Raw genomic sequence first — 17,279 nt, 5'->3', positions numbered from 1 at the left:
TTTATACACTTTGACTAACATCTCCCCATTTCCATCTTCCCACGAGACCCTGGAAACCAGCATTCTACTCTCTGCTTCCATAAGTTTGACTAGTTTAGATCCTTCATGTAAGTGGTATTATATAGTATTTGTACTTCTGTGTCTAGCTTATTTCACTTAGGATAATGTCCTCCAGGTTCATCCATGGTGTGGCAAATGGCAGGATTTCCTGCTTTTTTTTTAAGGCTGAATAATATTCTATTTATGTATATATTATACTACATTTTCTTTTTTAAAATTGAAGTATAGTTGATTTACAATGTTGTGTTTCTGGTGTACAGCAAAAGTGATTTATATATATATATATTCTTTTTCATTTTATTTTCCATTATAGGTTATTGCAAGATATTGAACATAGTTCCCTGTGTTATACAATAGGACTTTGTTGTTTATCTGTTTTATATATGGTAGTTTGTATCTCCTAATCACAAACTCCCCACCCTTTCCCCTTTGGTAACCATAATTTTGTTTTCTTTGTCTGTGAGTCTGTTTCTATTTTGTAAATAAGTTCATTTGTATCATATTTTAGATTGTCAATTTTTAATATTCTCTATTTCTTATTTATTTCTAATCTTTATTATTTTCTTCCTTCTGCTAACTTTGGGCTTTGTTCTTTTTTTCTAGTTCCTTGAGGGTAAATTTAGGTTGTTTATTTGAAATCTTCTTCTTTGTAAATGTAGGTGGTTATCTCTATAAACTTTCTTCTTAGTGCTTTTATTACTTTCAAATCACACATTTAAGTCTTTAATCCATTTTGAGTTGGTTTTTTGTGTATGGTATAAGAAAGGGCCCAGTTTCAGTCTTTTGCATGTGGATATACAGTTTTCTCAATACCATTCATTGAAGAGATTATCCTTTCTCCATTGTGTGTTCTGGGCAACTTTGTCAAAAATTAATTGAGCATATGTACTTGGGTTTATTTCTGGACTCTCTATTCTGTTCCATTGGTCTACATGCCTGTTTTTATGCCAGTACCACACTGTTTTGATTACTATAGCTTTGTAATATAATTTGAGATCAGAAAGTGTGATGTCTTCAACTTCGTTTTCCTTTCTCAAGATTGCTTTTGTTATTCAGGGCCTTTTGTGGTTCTATACCAATTTTTAAATTGTTTTTTTCTATTTCTGTGAAAACACCTTTGGAATTTTGTTAGGGATTACAATGAGTCTCTAGGTCTTTTTGGATAGTATGGACATTTTAACAATATTAACTCTTTCACTTCATGAACACAGGATATTTTTCCATTTATTTGTGTCTGGTTCAATTTCTTTCATTAATGTTTTATAGTTTTCAGTGTACAGATCTTTCACTTCCTCAGGTAATTTTATTCCTAGGTGTTTTATTCTTTTTGATGCTATTGTATATGGGATTGTTTTCTTTATTTCCTTTTCAGATTAGTCATTGTTGGCATGAAGAAATACAACTGATTTTATATGTTGATTTTTGTATCCTGCAATTTTACTGAATTCATTTATTTCTTGTAACAGTTTTTGTTTATGTACTCTTTAGGTTTTTCCACATATAGGATCATGTCATCTACAAAGAAAGATAATTTTATTTCTTCCTTTCTGATTTGAAGGCCTTTTATTTCTTTTTCTTGTCTAGTTCTTACTAGTACTTCAGTACTATTTAAATAGAAATGGCAAAGTGGAGATTCTTGCCCTGTACTCAATCTTAGAGGAAAAGATTTTCAGTTTTTCTCCATTGATTAGGATGCTAGCTGTGGGCTTTTCTAAATGGCTTTCATTTTGGTAATGAAAGTTCCCTCTATTCTTATTTTGTTTAGAATTTTTATTGTGAATGTATGTTGAACAAACTATTTTCTGCTTCTATTGAGATAATTGTGTGATTTTTATCCTTTATTCGGATAATATGGTATATCATATTGATTGATTTTCATATGTTAAACCAACATTTCATCTCAGGAATAAACCTCACCTGGTCATGGTGTGTAATCTACTTGATGAGTTGAATTCAGTTTGGTAGTATTGTATTGAGGATTTTTGCATCTATATTCATCAGAGATGTTGGCTTATAGTTTTCTGTTCTTGTCATATCTTTGGCTTTAGTGTCAGGGCAATGCTGACCTCATAAAATAAATTTGGAAGTATTCCTTTTACTTTTATTTTTTGGAAGAATTTAAGAACAATTAGCATTAAGTCTTCTTTGAATATTTGATAGAATTCAGCAGTGAAGCCAATTGGGCCTGGGCTTTTCTTTTTTGGGAAGCTTTTGATTACTACTTCAATCTCCTTATATTTTTATTGGTCTGTTCAGGCTTTCTATTTCTTCTTGACTCATTCTTGTTAGGTTGTACATTTTTAGGAATTTATCAATTTATTGTAGTTTATCCAATTTGTTGGCATATAATTGTTCATAATAGTTCCTTATGATCTTTTTAAATTTGGAGGTATCCATTGTAATGTCTCTTTTGTCATTTCCAATTGATTTTGAGTCTTTTCTCTTTTTCTAATTTAATCTAGCTAAGGGTTTGTCATCATTGTTCATTTTTTTCTAAAATCCATCTCTTCCAAAATTTTTTTTTCAGGGGCCTTACCTCTTTTAATAGTGTAATAGTTATTATAGGAGTATCAGTTGATGTTTATTCCATTTTCAAGAAATAGGTCTTATTTGTGACTCATTAATAATTTGCAATTCATTTTCATCTAACTGTCCAATGAATATCAATACTCAGAGAATCAAAGTTTTGTTGACTTTTTCTATTGTTTTTCTAGTTTAAAAAATTCTGCTAAATCTTTATTATTTCCTTCCTTTTTTTAACTTTGGGTTTATTTTGATCTTTTTATAATTCCTTAAGGTATAAAGTTAGATTATTTGAGATCTTTTTTAATGTAGGCCTTTATTACTATAGAAGTCCCTTTTGGTACTGCTTCTGCTGCATCCTGTAGGTTTTGGTAAGTTGTGTTTTCATTTTCTTTTGTCTTCAGATATTTTTTAAAATTCCCTTTTGATTTCCTCTTTTACCCAGTGGTTGTTAAATAGTGTGTTATTTAGTTTCCACATATTTGTGAATTTTCCCATTTTCTTGCCGCTATTGATTTCTAGTTTTATTCCATTGTGGTAGGAAATGATCAATGGTATGATTTTAATCTTCTTAAATTTGTTAAGATTTATTTTGTGATCTAATGTGTGACCTATCCTAGTGTATGTTCCATGTGCACTTTAAATGTATTCTTCTGCTGTTGTATGATAAGTTCTGTATATGTCCATTAGGTCCATTTGGTATGCAGCATTGCTCTGTTCTGCTCTTTATTGACTTTCTGTCTGAATGTTCTATTTATTATTGAAAGTGGGTTTACTGACATCTCCTATTATTTTATTTCAATTTCTCCTTTCAGTTTGTCAGTGTACTTACGCACTCAACATCAGAGCACGTATGTATTTGGAATTGTCATATCTTCCAGTTGAATTGACCCTTTTATTATATAATGTCTTTATCTCTAGAAACAGTTTTTGACTTAAAGTCTGTGTCTCATAATAAAAAGAAAACAAAGCAGGAGTGGCTAATATCTTTTTCTATTCCTTCATTTTCAGCCTATGTGTATCCTTAAATCTAAAGTGAGTTTCTTACAGATGGCATAAAGTTGGATCTTTCTTATTTAATCCGTTCAGTAACTCTCCTTATTGGGGAATTTAGTTCATTTACATCTAATGTAATTATTAATAGGAAAGGATTTACTATTGCCATTTTGTTAGCTCTTTTCTGTTTGTCTTGTGATTCTTTTGCCTCTCTTTTTCTCTCTTTCTATCTTCCTTTGTCTTCCCATTGGGTTTTTATTTTTTGGTATTGATAGATTTTGATTTTCTTTTTTTTATTTTGTGTAACTTCTATAGGTATTCTCTTTGTGGTCACATAGGAGCTTACCTAAAATATCTTAGAGCTATAATAGTCTACTTTAAGCTGATAATAACTTAAAGTAAGTTGATAACAACTTCACTTGCATACAAAAAGTCTCAGCTTTAGCTCTTCTCCTCACTCATTACACACTATTGATATGTATCATTAACATAATTTATAATTGTTTTTAATACTTTTATCTTTAATAGTAGAATTAAAAGTTACTGTTACTGAGTGCAAGCTCATACTGCTTGCTTCACAACAGGCCAGTAAATCAAGAGATGTGTTTTTGGAGCAAGGAATAATGACTTTATTTAGAAAGCCAGCAGACCAAGAAGATAGTGGACTCACGTCCCAAAAATACATCTTGCCTGAGTTAGAATTCAGGCTTCTTCTGAAAGGGGATGGAATCAAGTAAAATATTTCCTGATTCTGATCAGCCTCCAGAGGGAATGTGTTCCTGCAGTCATTCACAGGTGGGCCTGGTCAGGATATTTCCTGTGAGCTAAACAAAAGTAGCTTAGCTTAATGCTCATTACCTGGGAGGCAGGGTTCCAGAGATGGGCCATTATGTATATTTAAGCTTACATGCAACATCCCTTTAGTGATTAACTTGTAATAGAATACAAAGATTTTTCCCTGTTACAATTCTGCACTGTCAATGTCCATTCCACAGTCTTGTGGGAAAAGGGACAAAGACCACTCTGGCTACTTCCTGCTGAATGGAGGTGACAAATATTCCTTATAATCTTTAGTCAGTCTTTTTTTAGCTACAACTATTTGAACCTGATGAAACCCCTTAGCGCTCTGTCTAATTTGTAATTGAACTTGGGGTGTTGGTTCCAATTCCTAATATGAACACTAAATTCCTGTTGTAACTATTTGGACAAAGTTAAACAAATTGATTAACCCTTCTCCAGCTGCACTGAAATTACCATCTACTTCAGTTGGATATGCAGACTTGTTGGAGGCAAACTCATGAACAGAGGTTAGTATAGTGCCCAAAGTTTTAATGTATTTGGCAACTGCTAGTTCTTTTAGAGCACTTATAGATTCTCTCACCTGGGCAGACACCTGGAATGGCCTACCATGCAATATTTCAAAAGGGCTTAATTTAAGCTTGCTTCTTAGAAGGAGACACTGATCAATATCAGAGCAACTGGCAAGGCCTTATCCCAAGTTAAGTTACTATTCATTTCCTTGGTTTTTTCTGTTGACTGTGGGCTCCAGGATGAATGTAGTTCCAATGGCTTAATCCAAATCAGGGGATAATTTCCTTAAGGAGGGCTTTAACCAATTAGGTACTGATTTTAAAAACTAATAACTTTGCCACACACAAAACAAATGGTCCCCAAAACATTCTCCTTTCCTTCTGAAGATTTTATGATGCATTGTTATCATTAACCAGTCTTTTACTATTAAACTTAAATGACCAATTAAAACAAACAGTTCTGAGACCATTCTTCCACCACTGATTAAGACTGGGATGGCAAGTATTGGGGATAATATTCATTTAGACTTCTGAGATTTCTGGGAAGACTTGGTGACCTTGCCAGCTTCAGCTGCCTTCTTGTCCACTGCTTTCACACCCACAGCAACTGTCTGGCTCATGTCACGAACTGCAAAAATGGCCCAGAGGACAGTCAGTCTCAACACACATGGGCTTGCCAGGAACCATATCAACAATGGCAGCATCACCAGTTTTCGAGAATTTGGGGCCATCTTCCAGCTTTTCCCCATAACAATCAATCTTCTTCAGCTCAGCAAACTTGCAAGCAATGTGAGCTGTGTGACAACCCAGCACAGGTGCATATCCAGCACTGATTTGGCCTGGATCGTTCAAGTAATCTCTTGAGCTGTGCAGCCAGCTGCTTCCATCAGTGGTCATTTTTACTGTCACCAGCCACATTGCCACAACGAATATCTTTGACAGATATGTCCTTGACATTGAAGCCCACATTGTCCCCAGGAAGGGCTTTACTCAAAGGTTCATGGTACATTTCAACAGACTTTAGTTCAGTTGTAATATTGACTGGAGCAAAGGTGATCACCATGCCAGGTTTGAGAATACCAGTCTCCACTCAACCCACAGGGACAGTACCAATACCACCAATTTTGTAGACGTCCTGGAGGGGCAGACACAAGGAATACACTGGCTAGGAATACACTGGCTGGTAGTGACAAGTCAATCTGTGGGAGAAGTGTTCCTCTTGCCTCAGATGATGTTGTTTTAGATTAGGTGTCCCAGCATCCCTTTTTAATGGGATTACTATTGGCCATGTGTTTTTGGCCTTCCCTGGGCTGCTGTTAATACACACTTCTGGTCTTACCCTTTTGTAGACCTTGAGGGTGGGGGAGAGCTCTGTTTCCTTTCCTGGAGTTTTCATGAACACCATCAGTAGGCTTAAAGTGTGTTCTGGTGGGACTCTGTCAAGCTGTTCTGGTGAAAAACTTTAGGGTGAAGTCTATCAAAAAGTTAATCAGCTCATTCTCCACTGTCAATTTTACTGGGGGCTCCTGTGGGGAATTAGTTGCCTCAAGTCCAAGGGAGCCCCTGGGCCTCTTCATTCTTCAGAATCTTCCTCTTTCTACCATATGAGAGGTTCTTGTCTTTTATTTTCTTCTTATGTTTCAGCCTAGGGCAATCTGTTCTCCAATGTTCTTCCTCCTTACAGAAGCACATTGTTCCTTCCCCAATAGTGGCTTACCTCTCTTCGGTTACTCAGCGTCCAGGAATCCAATACCACTGCCAAAATGTGGTGTTTCATTTTGCATCTTCTTTCTTCTGTTGTTGCTCCCTGTTGAACACTTTAAAAGCAACATCTACCAATTGATAAGGATTTATTCCAAGTGCACCGTCTAATTTTTGCAACTTTCACCTGATATCTGAGGCACTTTGCCCAAAATAAAGGTCAAATTTACCATTCTAATATTTTAGGGGGCTTCAGAATCTGCATTAAGATGCTGTCTGTAGGCCTGATAAGACCTCTCTGAATTTTTGGAAAGGATTTTTATTTTGAGTCTCTTGAATTTTGTTCAAACTCTTTTGCTTTGGTTCCCCTTTTCAAAGCCCTGCCAAGATGCACTAATAAGTAGTGCTCTAATAAGGGCATTCTTCCCTCATTGGGATCCTAATTTTGTTCAGCTGGGTACTGCCAAGTGGGCTTCAGGTGTAGAGGATCCTCCCTATAAAGGAGGGTTGCAATCTTTCCAATTAAAATGCCTGAGAAACCCATCTGGCTGATTATTTGCATTTAGCCCCCTATGTGAGATAACGGCAATGGAAATTACCTTGCCCTGGGAGTGGCTCCTGGCCCAAATTGGGTGCCCTGTCGGGTCTCAAATTATGATACCAGACCAATTCCCTGTGACCCAGAAACTAACACAGGATTTTCTAATTGAGCCCTAGAAGGAGGGAAAGTCCCGAGCTCAGCCGGAGGAGTTAAGATTTGAAGAAACATACCCTCAGTCTCATTACATTTTCTTATTTTCCCTGATGTAATAGCACACATGCTGGCACACAAAGGATTTCATCGTTCTTCCCCACTTCTTCACAACTAGTTATAGAGTTATTCAAAAGCCACTGTAAAACCATGAATACCAATTGATCATCTCTAACCATTAAAAGGAAGCCTTTTTGCTTTGGCATCAACCAACCAGGATTGCAATGCAATTGAAAAGAAACTTGGTTACTGCTGTGACATAAAACATTTTAAGATAATTACTAAAATTATGACTGATCATTTACCAGGATACATCAGCATTTTAGGAGTTCCATATAGTCTTTTAAAATAAATTTTAATTAATTTATTTTATTTTTGGCTGTGTTGGGTCTTTGCTGCATGCAGGCTTTCTTTAGTTGTGGCAAGCGGGGGCTACCCTTCGTTGTAGTGTATGGGCTTCTGATTGCCATGGCTTCTCTTGTTGCAGAGCACAGGCTCTAGGCGTGCGGGTTCAGTAGCTGTGGTTCTCAGGCTATAGAGCACAGGCTCAGTAGTTGTGGCCCATGGGCTTAGTTGCTCCGTGGCATGTGGGATCTTCCCGGACCAGGGCTGAAACTCATGTCCCCTGCCTTGGCAGGTGGATTCTTAACCACTGTGCCACCAGGGAAGCCCAGGAGTTCCATATAGTTTCTAGAATGTGTATATTAATGTTTACCCATATGATACAATCTAAGAAATGTTATCACCATTTATTTGATAATGCTTCCCACATAATTTAATATACCAAATAAACCTAATTAGTTTAATATTCCTCTCAGCAATAGAAAGAAAACAATCTGAGGTGTTCCAGGGACCCTTTGGAAAACCTCAAATTTAGCTAGAGGTCGAATGAACTTCATTTAGAATTTGATCTTTGGGAAGTTTGTCAAAAATATCAAAAAATTTTAACCAGTGATAATAAAAGATCAATGGCAAATACAGATCACTTAAAGAAATTCACAATTACCAAAAGCAGTTCAATATTTTAAGAAAACTTTGTCCTCTTAGAGAACCAAATTCAGGTTTTGTACCACTTTACCTTTAAAATTCATTTTCTAGTTTGAAATTCATTTTCTAAATTAAGTTCAGTCTTATCTTAGCCCATCCTGACCACACACACAACTCTTTCAGTTTTCCTTCTCCACAAACCTTCCACAATTTTCTGTATCCATATTATATCCATATTAGTCTGTTCCCCACTTTCTTTTCCATTCAGAAACAACCAGCTCTAGGACAGAAACACCTTTTCCCCTTTGACAAAAATGCATTTCATTCCTCATACCTTGTTTGCTGAAAACACACATCCTACATCTTTGCATACTAAAATATTTCCCTTATAATTCTTAACCTTAAAACTTTAATCTCTAGTGAAAACCAAGAAGCAAGTAATTATAAACTGTCATACTAGCATTTCCTGATTGACAACTTATGCTTTAGTCATCCTCCCTCAAGGAGGCAAAGGTAGGTAAACTTAGACCTGCCCAGCAATTAATGTTCTAATATTTTATCCTATTTGCAATGACCCAGAGAGTCAATGCATTCTCTCCATTTAACTTAGTTTAAAGTTATGAAAATCTAGAGAGACTATTTTTAGCACAGGGAGACCAGCTCAGTGCTTTGTGACCACCTAGAGGGGTGGGATAGGGAGGGTGGGAGGGAGACGCAAGAGGGAGGGGATATGGAGATATATGTATACATATAGCTGATTCACTTTGTTATACAGCAGAAACTAACACAACAATGTAAAGCAATTATACTCCAATAAAGATGTTAATAAATAAATTTAAAAAGGAGAAATAAAAATTCAAAATAAAGAAATACAGTGCATTTATTTTAATGATTGTATTTTTCTCCATATACAAACCCTACTTATGACATAATACCTTGTGATGTAAGGCTAGTAGATAGTCAATACATTTTTATTGTTTAAAAAAAATAAAATATATAAATAAAAGAAGAGAGACTATTTTAGATAGACATTCTCAAAACATAATTATTCCTATAGAGTTTACCTAAAACTCTTACCTCATTTACCTCTATTTTATTTACTTAAAACCTTTGTCATATTGTTACTTTTCTTGCTGACTAACTTTGTAACAGGAATAAGTCTTATTTGATTTCTAGTAAACCTAGGTACAATAAAAGTATTACACTTAATGTTGATAACTCTAAAGACATTACTATATTAATCAAACCAACAGGTTTAAGCTAAATTTAATACAAAATATTAATTCAATACTGAATATTTCCTAGATCACATGAACCCAAGATTAATTCTGGCCAGTTTCTTTTATATATGAGTATTTATGTAAGTGCTTAATTTCCTTTAGGCCAGTTAAACAGAGCTCTTTTACAAATTAATTTTGGCAATGCCACACATCTATAACATGTACAAACACACAAACACAGGGACCTCATAGTTCCCACTCCAAAATTTCAGCCATGAGTCAGGTACAACATTGTAAAACCCATCAGTTACAAAAGAGGTTGGATTCAAACTGGGTTTCTGGCAGATGGGACAAATCAAGGTCACCTGTCTAGATGGCTAAGCCCTTTCTACTAATATTTATGGAAAATACACTTCTATTTCTATTTGTAGCTTTTGGTGATTTTAGGAAACAACTGGAACCTTCCTTTTCTTCCTGGGAATGTCCCACTCTTGGACAAGAAGTTTTTTTTTCTGTTCCTTTCCTCCATTTGACATCATAAAAATTTTAAATATCACAAAACTGATTTGGCTGTAAATGGAGAAACAGCACCAAACAAAATGTAACAAAAAACCCAAAGGACAAACAGAAAACCCTAAATAAACCCTCAAGTTTAGTCTTGGGTTTTTACATATACCAACGACACAAGAGACCATAAATGACATAACTAACACAGCAAGGATAGCAGTACATGGTGCACAGGGTCCCAGGATAAACCTGCCTAAACCCCTTGTGGAGATCCTAACAGGTACTGTGGCCACACATTGTTACAATAAAATATCATCTTCCTCTCACCCATGGGTTTATAGCTGTGATCAGAGCACTTATCCAAAATGCACCTCAGAGGACTTTCTTTAGGGATAGTTGAAACATTCCCTATTTTTAGAGACAGAAATTCAAGACAAACAAAACACAAGCTGCACACACAAATGCTAGCATCCAAAGAAACAAACGAACCAGTTCACAAATCAGGTAGAAGTCCAACAACTCTCTCCTCTCTCCAACAGGATACCCCACTCAAATACAAAACAAATTGGCTTATTCTGGAGAAAAAACCCCAAACAGAAGGAAATAACGTTTCTGGCTGTACACACTGGAGTGACTTACCCTACTCTGTGGAGCCTGTTGGCTCCCAAATGTCAATTCCTTGCTCCAACTGCCTAGTGCTGGGGCAGCCGGTGCTGCTTTGGGGAATTTTGAAGGGATGATCTTCAGGACAAGTAGTCCTGGCAGTTGCTCAGGCCTTATCCCAAAATTCCCTAACTAGGGCCAGCTGGCGCTGAGCAGCAAGGCTCCTGGCTGGCTGTACCAAAATTTGTTACCAAGTCTATGCTCCTACTGCTCACTGCACAACAGGCCAATAAACAGATGAACTGTTGGGGCAAAGAATAATGACTTTATTCAAAAAGCCAGCAGACTGAGACGATGGTGACTTATGTCCCAAAAAACCATCTTGCCTGAGTTAGAATTCAGGTTTCTTTTATGCTAAAAGGGGAGGGAGTGAAGTCAAACATTTCCTGATTCCGGTCAGCCTCTGGAGGGGATGTGTTAATTTCTTCCCTTCCTGCAGTCATTCACAGGTGGGCCTGGTCAGGATGTTTCCTGTGAGCTAAACAAAGGTATTTTAGTTAAAGCTCATTAACTGGAAGGCGGGGTTCCCAGAGATGGGCTATAATGTATAATTTAAGCTTACAGGCAACATCCCTTTAGTGATTAACTTGTAATAGAATACAAAGGTTCTTCCCTGTTACATTATTATTGGGGGAGTGGAAGGTACAAACTATTGGGTGTAAGATAGGCTCAAGAATGTTATTGTACAACATGGGGGAATATAGCCAATATTTTGTAATAACTATAAAGTAACCTTTTAAAATTGTATAAAATTAAAAAAAATGTTATTTACCCACCACTGGCCTCATGTAAGATATGAATCTTGCCAATCAGAACAGCCAGAGGTTCTGGGTGTCTCAAAAGCCTTTGTGCTTGTTCAAACCACCATCTTTGTTCTTAGTGGCCCCAGGAAATTAGGATATGCCAAGTCCCATCAGTGTCCCAAGACAGGTAAGACAGAAGCCAGTCCCTTGAGTAGCAGCTAGAAATGTCAGGGTGCTAGATGTGTGGTCCAATTCCTTCTCTTCTCATGGAGAAGCTGGGAGCTGGAGTTTATCACCCACTCACTCTGCACTCTGCTAGAGAGAGTATCTATTACAAATACTTACACTCTCGTTCAGACCACACACTATTTTAACTTGTTGTTTTGCTTTTGATCACGCCCAGGGGACTAGCGAATTCTAGGTTGTGTCAGCTCTCAGAGACAGGTGGGTTAGCTGGAGGGCTGGTTCTCTCTCTTGAACAAGCTAGGCTGAGGAGGTATAGGAAGTGCCCACCCAGCTGTTTAAATTCCCAGAAGACTCACGATTATTGATTAAAGCCACCTCTTAGTTCTCCGTGGTCCCAGGAGACTAGCAAATGCTGGGCCCTGTCAACTCTCAGAGATAGGCTAGTTAGAAGCCAGTCCCTATGGTACAGATATAAAGGCTGGGGCACTAGATATGTGGTCCAACTCCTTCTAGGTTTTATCACTGGCGGTGGTTGGAGAAGGCACATGAAGTGCCCACATGCCTGTTTGGGCTCCTGGAAGACTATTAATTGCCTGTTCTATCAGCTCCTGGATGTAGGCTAATAATAAGCCTGACCTTCAGCCAGCAGCTGAAAATGCAGGGACATTAGGCAGTCAAATCTCTTCCAGGGAGAAACTGGAAGCTGGGCATTTTTGCCTCTTGTTCAGCACTGAGTCCAGGGGGATAACTGTGGGAAGTGCTTATTCCAGATTAGTCATTAGCTGTATGAGCTTCTGGTCCTCCATTTCTCCCTCCTCATTCCTTCTCATGTTCTATGAGTAGTGAGAAGATTATGGACGTATAAGTGAATTGCCTTAGAGACTGTCATGGAAAAGACATTCTACACACTCAAGACCTTACTATAAGAGAAAGCTGAGCTGTAAAACATAGTGAAATTATGTCATCATCTATTAATCCAAAGTTGCTTCTGAAGGGCCACATGTCCCAGGGAGAAGAAGAAAGAGGAATACCATTGATGCTTGAACAATACAGGGGTTAGGGTCACTGACCCTCTGTGCAGTCAAAAGTCAGTGTATAACTTTTAGTCAGCCCTCAGTATCTGAGATTCTGCATCCAAGGATTCAACCAACTGAAGATTGTATGGTACTCTAGTACATATTTATTGAAAAGTATCTTCCTGAAAGTGGACCTGTGCAGTTCAAACCCATGTTGTTCAAAGGTTAACTGTTAACCCTTTATAAGCAAACTTTCCTCTACACTGCTTCATTATACAAAGACAAAATTAAGAACTATAACCATGAACGCTTATCAGTGGTCTTCAACTTATGTCAGGAGGAAAGCCAGATTAAAATTTACCTAACATTGATTGACTATTCACTGTGTACAAGTGATTCTCCTAGGCTTTTTTTTTTTTTAGCTCATTTAACAAAGCTCACACATCAATGATAAGGGTTTCTTGAAAGTGGAGTCATAACAGACAATTAATTTTAGTTCTGGTCCATTGCCTCCAGGCCTTTATATTAACACTTAATTTGCTCTCAGATTTTAAATCAAAGGACTGCTCCTCCCTGTCTCGAGTCTAACCTACAAGCAGGTTAGTACTATCATCCCAACTTTTCAACATTAATATTGGAAATACTGAAGCATGATTTGGGAGAATGTACAGCTGTCCTTGAGCCTATTCTGATTTGGAAAACAAAGAAGCCCTTGCTTCTCCCTGAAACCAAGAGGACTTGAGTTAAACCTTGACTTTTTTATGGGCTACAGCAGGAAGAGCAAGGAAGACCTTAGGAACTAAGCCATTGGCTTCTGCAGTCCCTTCTGGGGTTACTGAAAGGGCTCTTGGTCTCAACTAGGACAGTGCCTGGTTGTGGGCAGAACAAGGTTTTTTTTTTTTTTTTTTTAGAACAAGGTTTTGATAAAATTCAAGTGTTGGATAAGTCCTTGGAAATCATCTTATTTCCCCACCTTCAGCCTGTTTTGCAGATAGAGAAAGCAAATCCCAGAGAGAGCATATACAGTTCTAAGAGGAAGCTGATCACCCATCATAGTCACTGAGTGGGCATAGTAATGCTCTGTGCAAAGGCATAAAGTAACACTGCCCCTTTAAAAGTAATGTTTATGTTTTCTTCTCTAATATTGAGAAATATAAAGAAAAAAATAGTCCATAATTTCACTGTCCAGTTGATTCTTCCACCCACTGTCATTTTTTACTAAGTAAAAATAATGTATGAACATGGTTAAAATACAGAAATATTACAAAAAGAAAAGTAAAAACCACCTTCCCCTAAAGTTCCTCTCTTCAGAAATGACCACTGTTAACAGTTTCTTTTGATTCCTTGGAAAGAAAATATGCATATACGTGGATTTTTGTTTCTGCATATTGTCTTATACATTTTTATTTATATAAAGGAAAATACTATGCATACAGCTATGTGTCTTACTGAATCACTTCATTTATCTTGGAGATCCTTCTATACCATGATATACTGGTATATGTCAAAAACTCTGTTTTTTTTTTTTTTTTTTTTGCGGTACGAGGGCCCCTCACTGTTGTGGCCTCTCCCGTTGCGGAGCACAGGCTCTGGACGTGCAGGCTCAGCGGCCATGGCTCACGGGCCCAGCCGCTCTGCAGCATGTGGGATCCTCCCGGACTGGGGCACGAACCCACATCCCCTGCAACGGCAGGCGGACCCTCAACCACTGCTCCACCAGGGAAGCCCAAAAACTCTGTTTTTATTGTTATTTATTTTTTTAAAAAACTCTGTTTTTAATTGGCAGTTTTGTGTTTAATCATGTAGACATATTGAGTCATTTAACTGTGCCTTTACTGATGGATGCCATGTTTCTATTTCTTTGCTATTACAAACTGATTCAATGAACATCTTTGTCCATATACCTTGGGGCACTTTTGCAAGTATAGCCAGAACCTAGAAGATTGCCTGTCACATCGTAGGCATTCAGATATTTGTTGAATGAACATCCATAGAGATTTTTAGCAATAAGAAATGCTGAGTGAAAGGTATATGCATTTGATATTTTCACATTGCCAAGATTCCCTCCAGAAAGAGTTCTTCAATTTACACTCCCAGCAAGTGTTTGAATGCCCAGGCATGCTGTAACCTACATAACAGCCTCCTGAAGAATTATTGGGGCCGAAAATAATCATAGCCCAACCAATCCTAGCTACCAGATGTAGCTATTGTGCTTTTGAAGAATAAGTGTAACAATTCCTGGGAGGGTTGTAACACTTAAAACAAGAAGGAAACCTGAACAAGAGAAATGATCCTGAGCAGATCCGGGGAGAAGAACAGAGGCCTGGAGAAACATCTATTGAGGTATATCTACAACTCCTGCAGTCTTTCTGAATCCTGCATCTTTTCAAAGGTTCTATGGAAATCTGCCTTGGGGATGTCTAATCTACTTCTCTCTAATTGGAATTTGGGTTACTGTCTAGCACGGGGAGAGAGGAGGCAATGGGCAGGCTGCATTCCCCTAGGCAACTTGTGATTTCCAAGGATACAGCACCACTGTACTGCTGTGCATTCTCTGTGAACAACTAAGGGCTTTTTGTTGAGGACAAACTCCGTGATTTTCTGGAGCATGTGAGTAGCCCCTCCCCTCCTCTCTCTCTTGCCTTCTGCCTCGGGTCTGAAACTGAGCTTTTGTGATTGGGTGGGGTCGTGGGATGGAGTTGGACAGGTGGCTCTGTTTTCTATAAGACGTGAAGCAAAAAAATGTGAGCAGCCAAAGAGTAGGCCTCCTTACCAAGGCTGCTATGGGAGCTGCAGCATTAATTTTCATGACTTCAGTCCAAAGGACCTAGCCTGGATCCCACCCTTGAAACTTTGGGTGGAGCTCGCCAAATTCAGGAGTGTATGTGCTGGGAGGAGAGAGTGCATAAGTAGGGGAGGACACAGATATCCTGCAACCTCTGGGCCTTTGTGGATCATGGAATCTAGGGGACATGCCTTGCAGGGGTCCCAGGCAGACGTGAAGGGACAGACCGGGAGGCTGGAATGGCCAAGGTACCATTCAGAGTGGAGCTTTCTCTCGGGTTCCTGTGTAGATCCCACGTGTCCACAGTTGTAGCCCCACCAGTCCCAGAGATAGTCCAGGAATTAACATAGGGGCAACCTTTGGGGTGCAAGACTAAAGAGAACACAGTGTCGGTCCCCCTGTCCTACCTCTCCTCAGCTGTGGCCCTTGGAAACTGAGGATTTCCAAAGCATGTGAAGTCATCCCCTTGCCCTCTGAGTTGCTACCTCAGTCCCAGAGAGGCGGTGGGTTGATAGCAACCCATAACTGGCAGCAATGATACTACCACAGTTGTGATGTCTCTAAGTTAGGTGCCTCAAGTGGTCTCCCCACAAAGACCCTGGAGAAGTCCGCTTCTCTCCCTGTTCCTTTCTCTCACAGGGCAGGCACAGCAGGAGAGGGCGTCCAATCTTCTGAAGTACCTTAGTGTTACAGGGCCCTGCTGGTCTCCTGCCTGTTGGCTTTGCTCTCTGGTTGCACTTTGCCCTGAGAGCAAAGAATTTAATGTCTGCCTTGGGTACCTATGGCCACAGCTAGATGGCCAGATTCTGATTTATCTGGGCTCTGATGCTTTTTGTACTTGTCACTGACAGACTGAATATACAAACAGAAAATGGCCAGATCATATATGTCAATAGAACTCTGACACAGGTAAGAAGCCCAGGGAACCAAACCATAAACTGCAGCAACCAGCCAAGGAAGCCAAACTATAATCTCTGTAGCAACTGGCACAGAATGGTCATAACTTGGTCATTGACTGCCAGTCTCCTTAATTTTGTTCCACTTCCAACTCAGGACCAACCAGGAAAAACCAAATGTCCTTCCCAAACCAATCACAAAAGATTTCCAGCTTCTTGTTAGCCTGCTTCCAGCTTCTCCATGCCAACAACTTCTAAAAAGAGCATACCTGAAGCCTCCTCTTTTTTGGCTCCCCTGTGAGAAAGCTTTCCCACTCCACTGACAGCCTCTGAGCTCTGCCAAACATAAGTGATAATGGCTGACTCCCTTGCTATAGCAAGGTCTGAATAATAGCTGTTTATTTTCATATGGGTGATCTTAGTTTATTTCTATGGTTTTCCTAGAGGCTTCCCCCAGACATGATTTACATTGCCCATCCCACAGTACCCCAGCCTTGGATATGCAGCACCCATGTAGGGCCCTGTGCTTTTCTGCTCACTACATGTCAAGTCCACAGAGATTTTGTAAGTAAGTACCAGATATGAACTCCACTGTCTGTATCGTAAGTTCCTTGTCTATTCTCCGTTTGCTACCTGGGTTTTGATATCGGCTGACATTTATTTGGCATCCTCGGTATAAATAGGACTTTCCTTTCATACAGTTTTTCTCTCTTTTATGCCTCTACTTTGTGTTGTGTTGTGTTTTCTTTTTTTGGCGGTACGTGGGCCTCTCATTGTTGTGGCCTCCCATTGTGGCCTCTCCCTTTGTGGACGCGCAGGCTCAGCAGCCATGGCTCATGGGCCCAGCTGCTCCGCTGCATGTGGGACCTTTCTGGACCGGGGCACGAACCCGTGTCCCCTGCATCGGCAGGCGGACTCTCAACCACTGCACCACC

General features: G+C 38.8%; 1 pseudogene; it reads right to left on the bottom strand.

Annotated features, from left to right (window-relative positions):
• Positions 1–5,407: 5,407 nt before the first annotated feature.
• Positions 5,408–6,666, bottom strand: LOC114905824 (annotated as a pseudogene).
• Positions 6,667–17,279: the final 10,613 nt, after the last annotated feature.

This window comes from Monodon monoceros, unplaced genomic scaffold (assembly GCF_005190385.1).
Source record: "Monodon monoceros isolate NGI ecotype Baffin Bay Population unplaced genomic scaffold, NGI_Narwhal_1 Super_Scaffold_22, whole genome shotgun sequence".
NCBI classification, from domain to species: Eukaryota; Metazoa; Chordata; class Mammalia; order Artiodactyla; family Monodontidae; genus Monodon; species Monodon monoceros.
The sequence above is the reverse complement of the archived record's forward strand: the minus strand, read 5'-3'. Positions and strand labels throughout refer to the sequence as shown.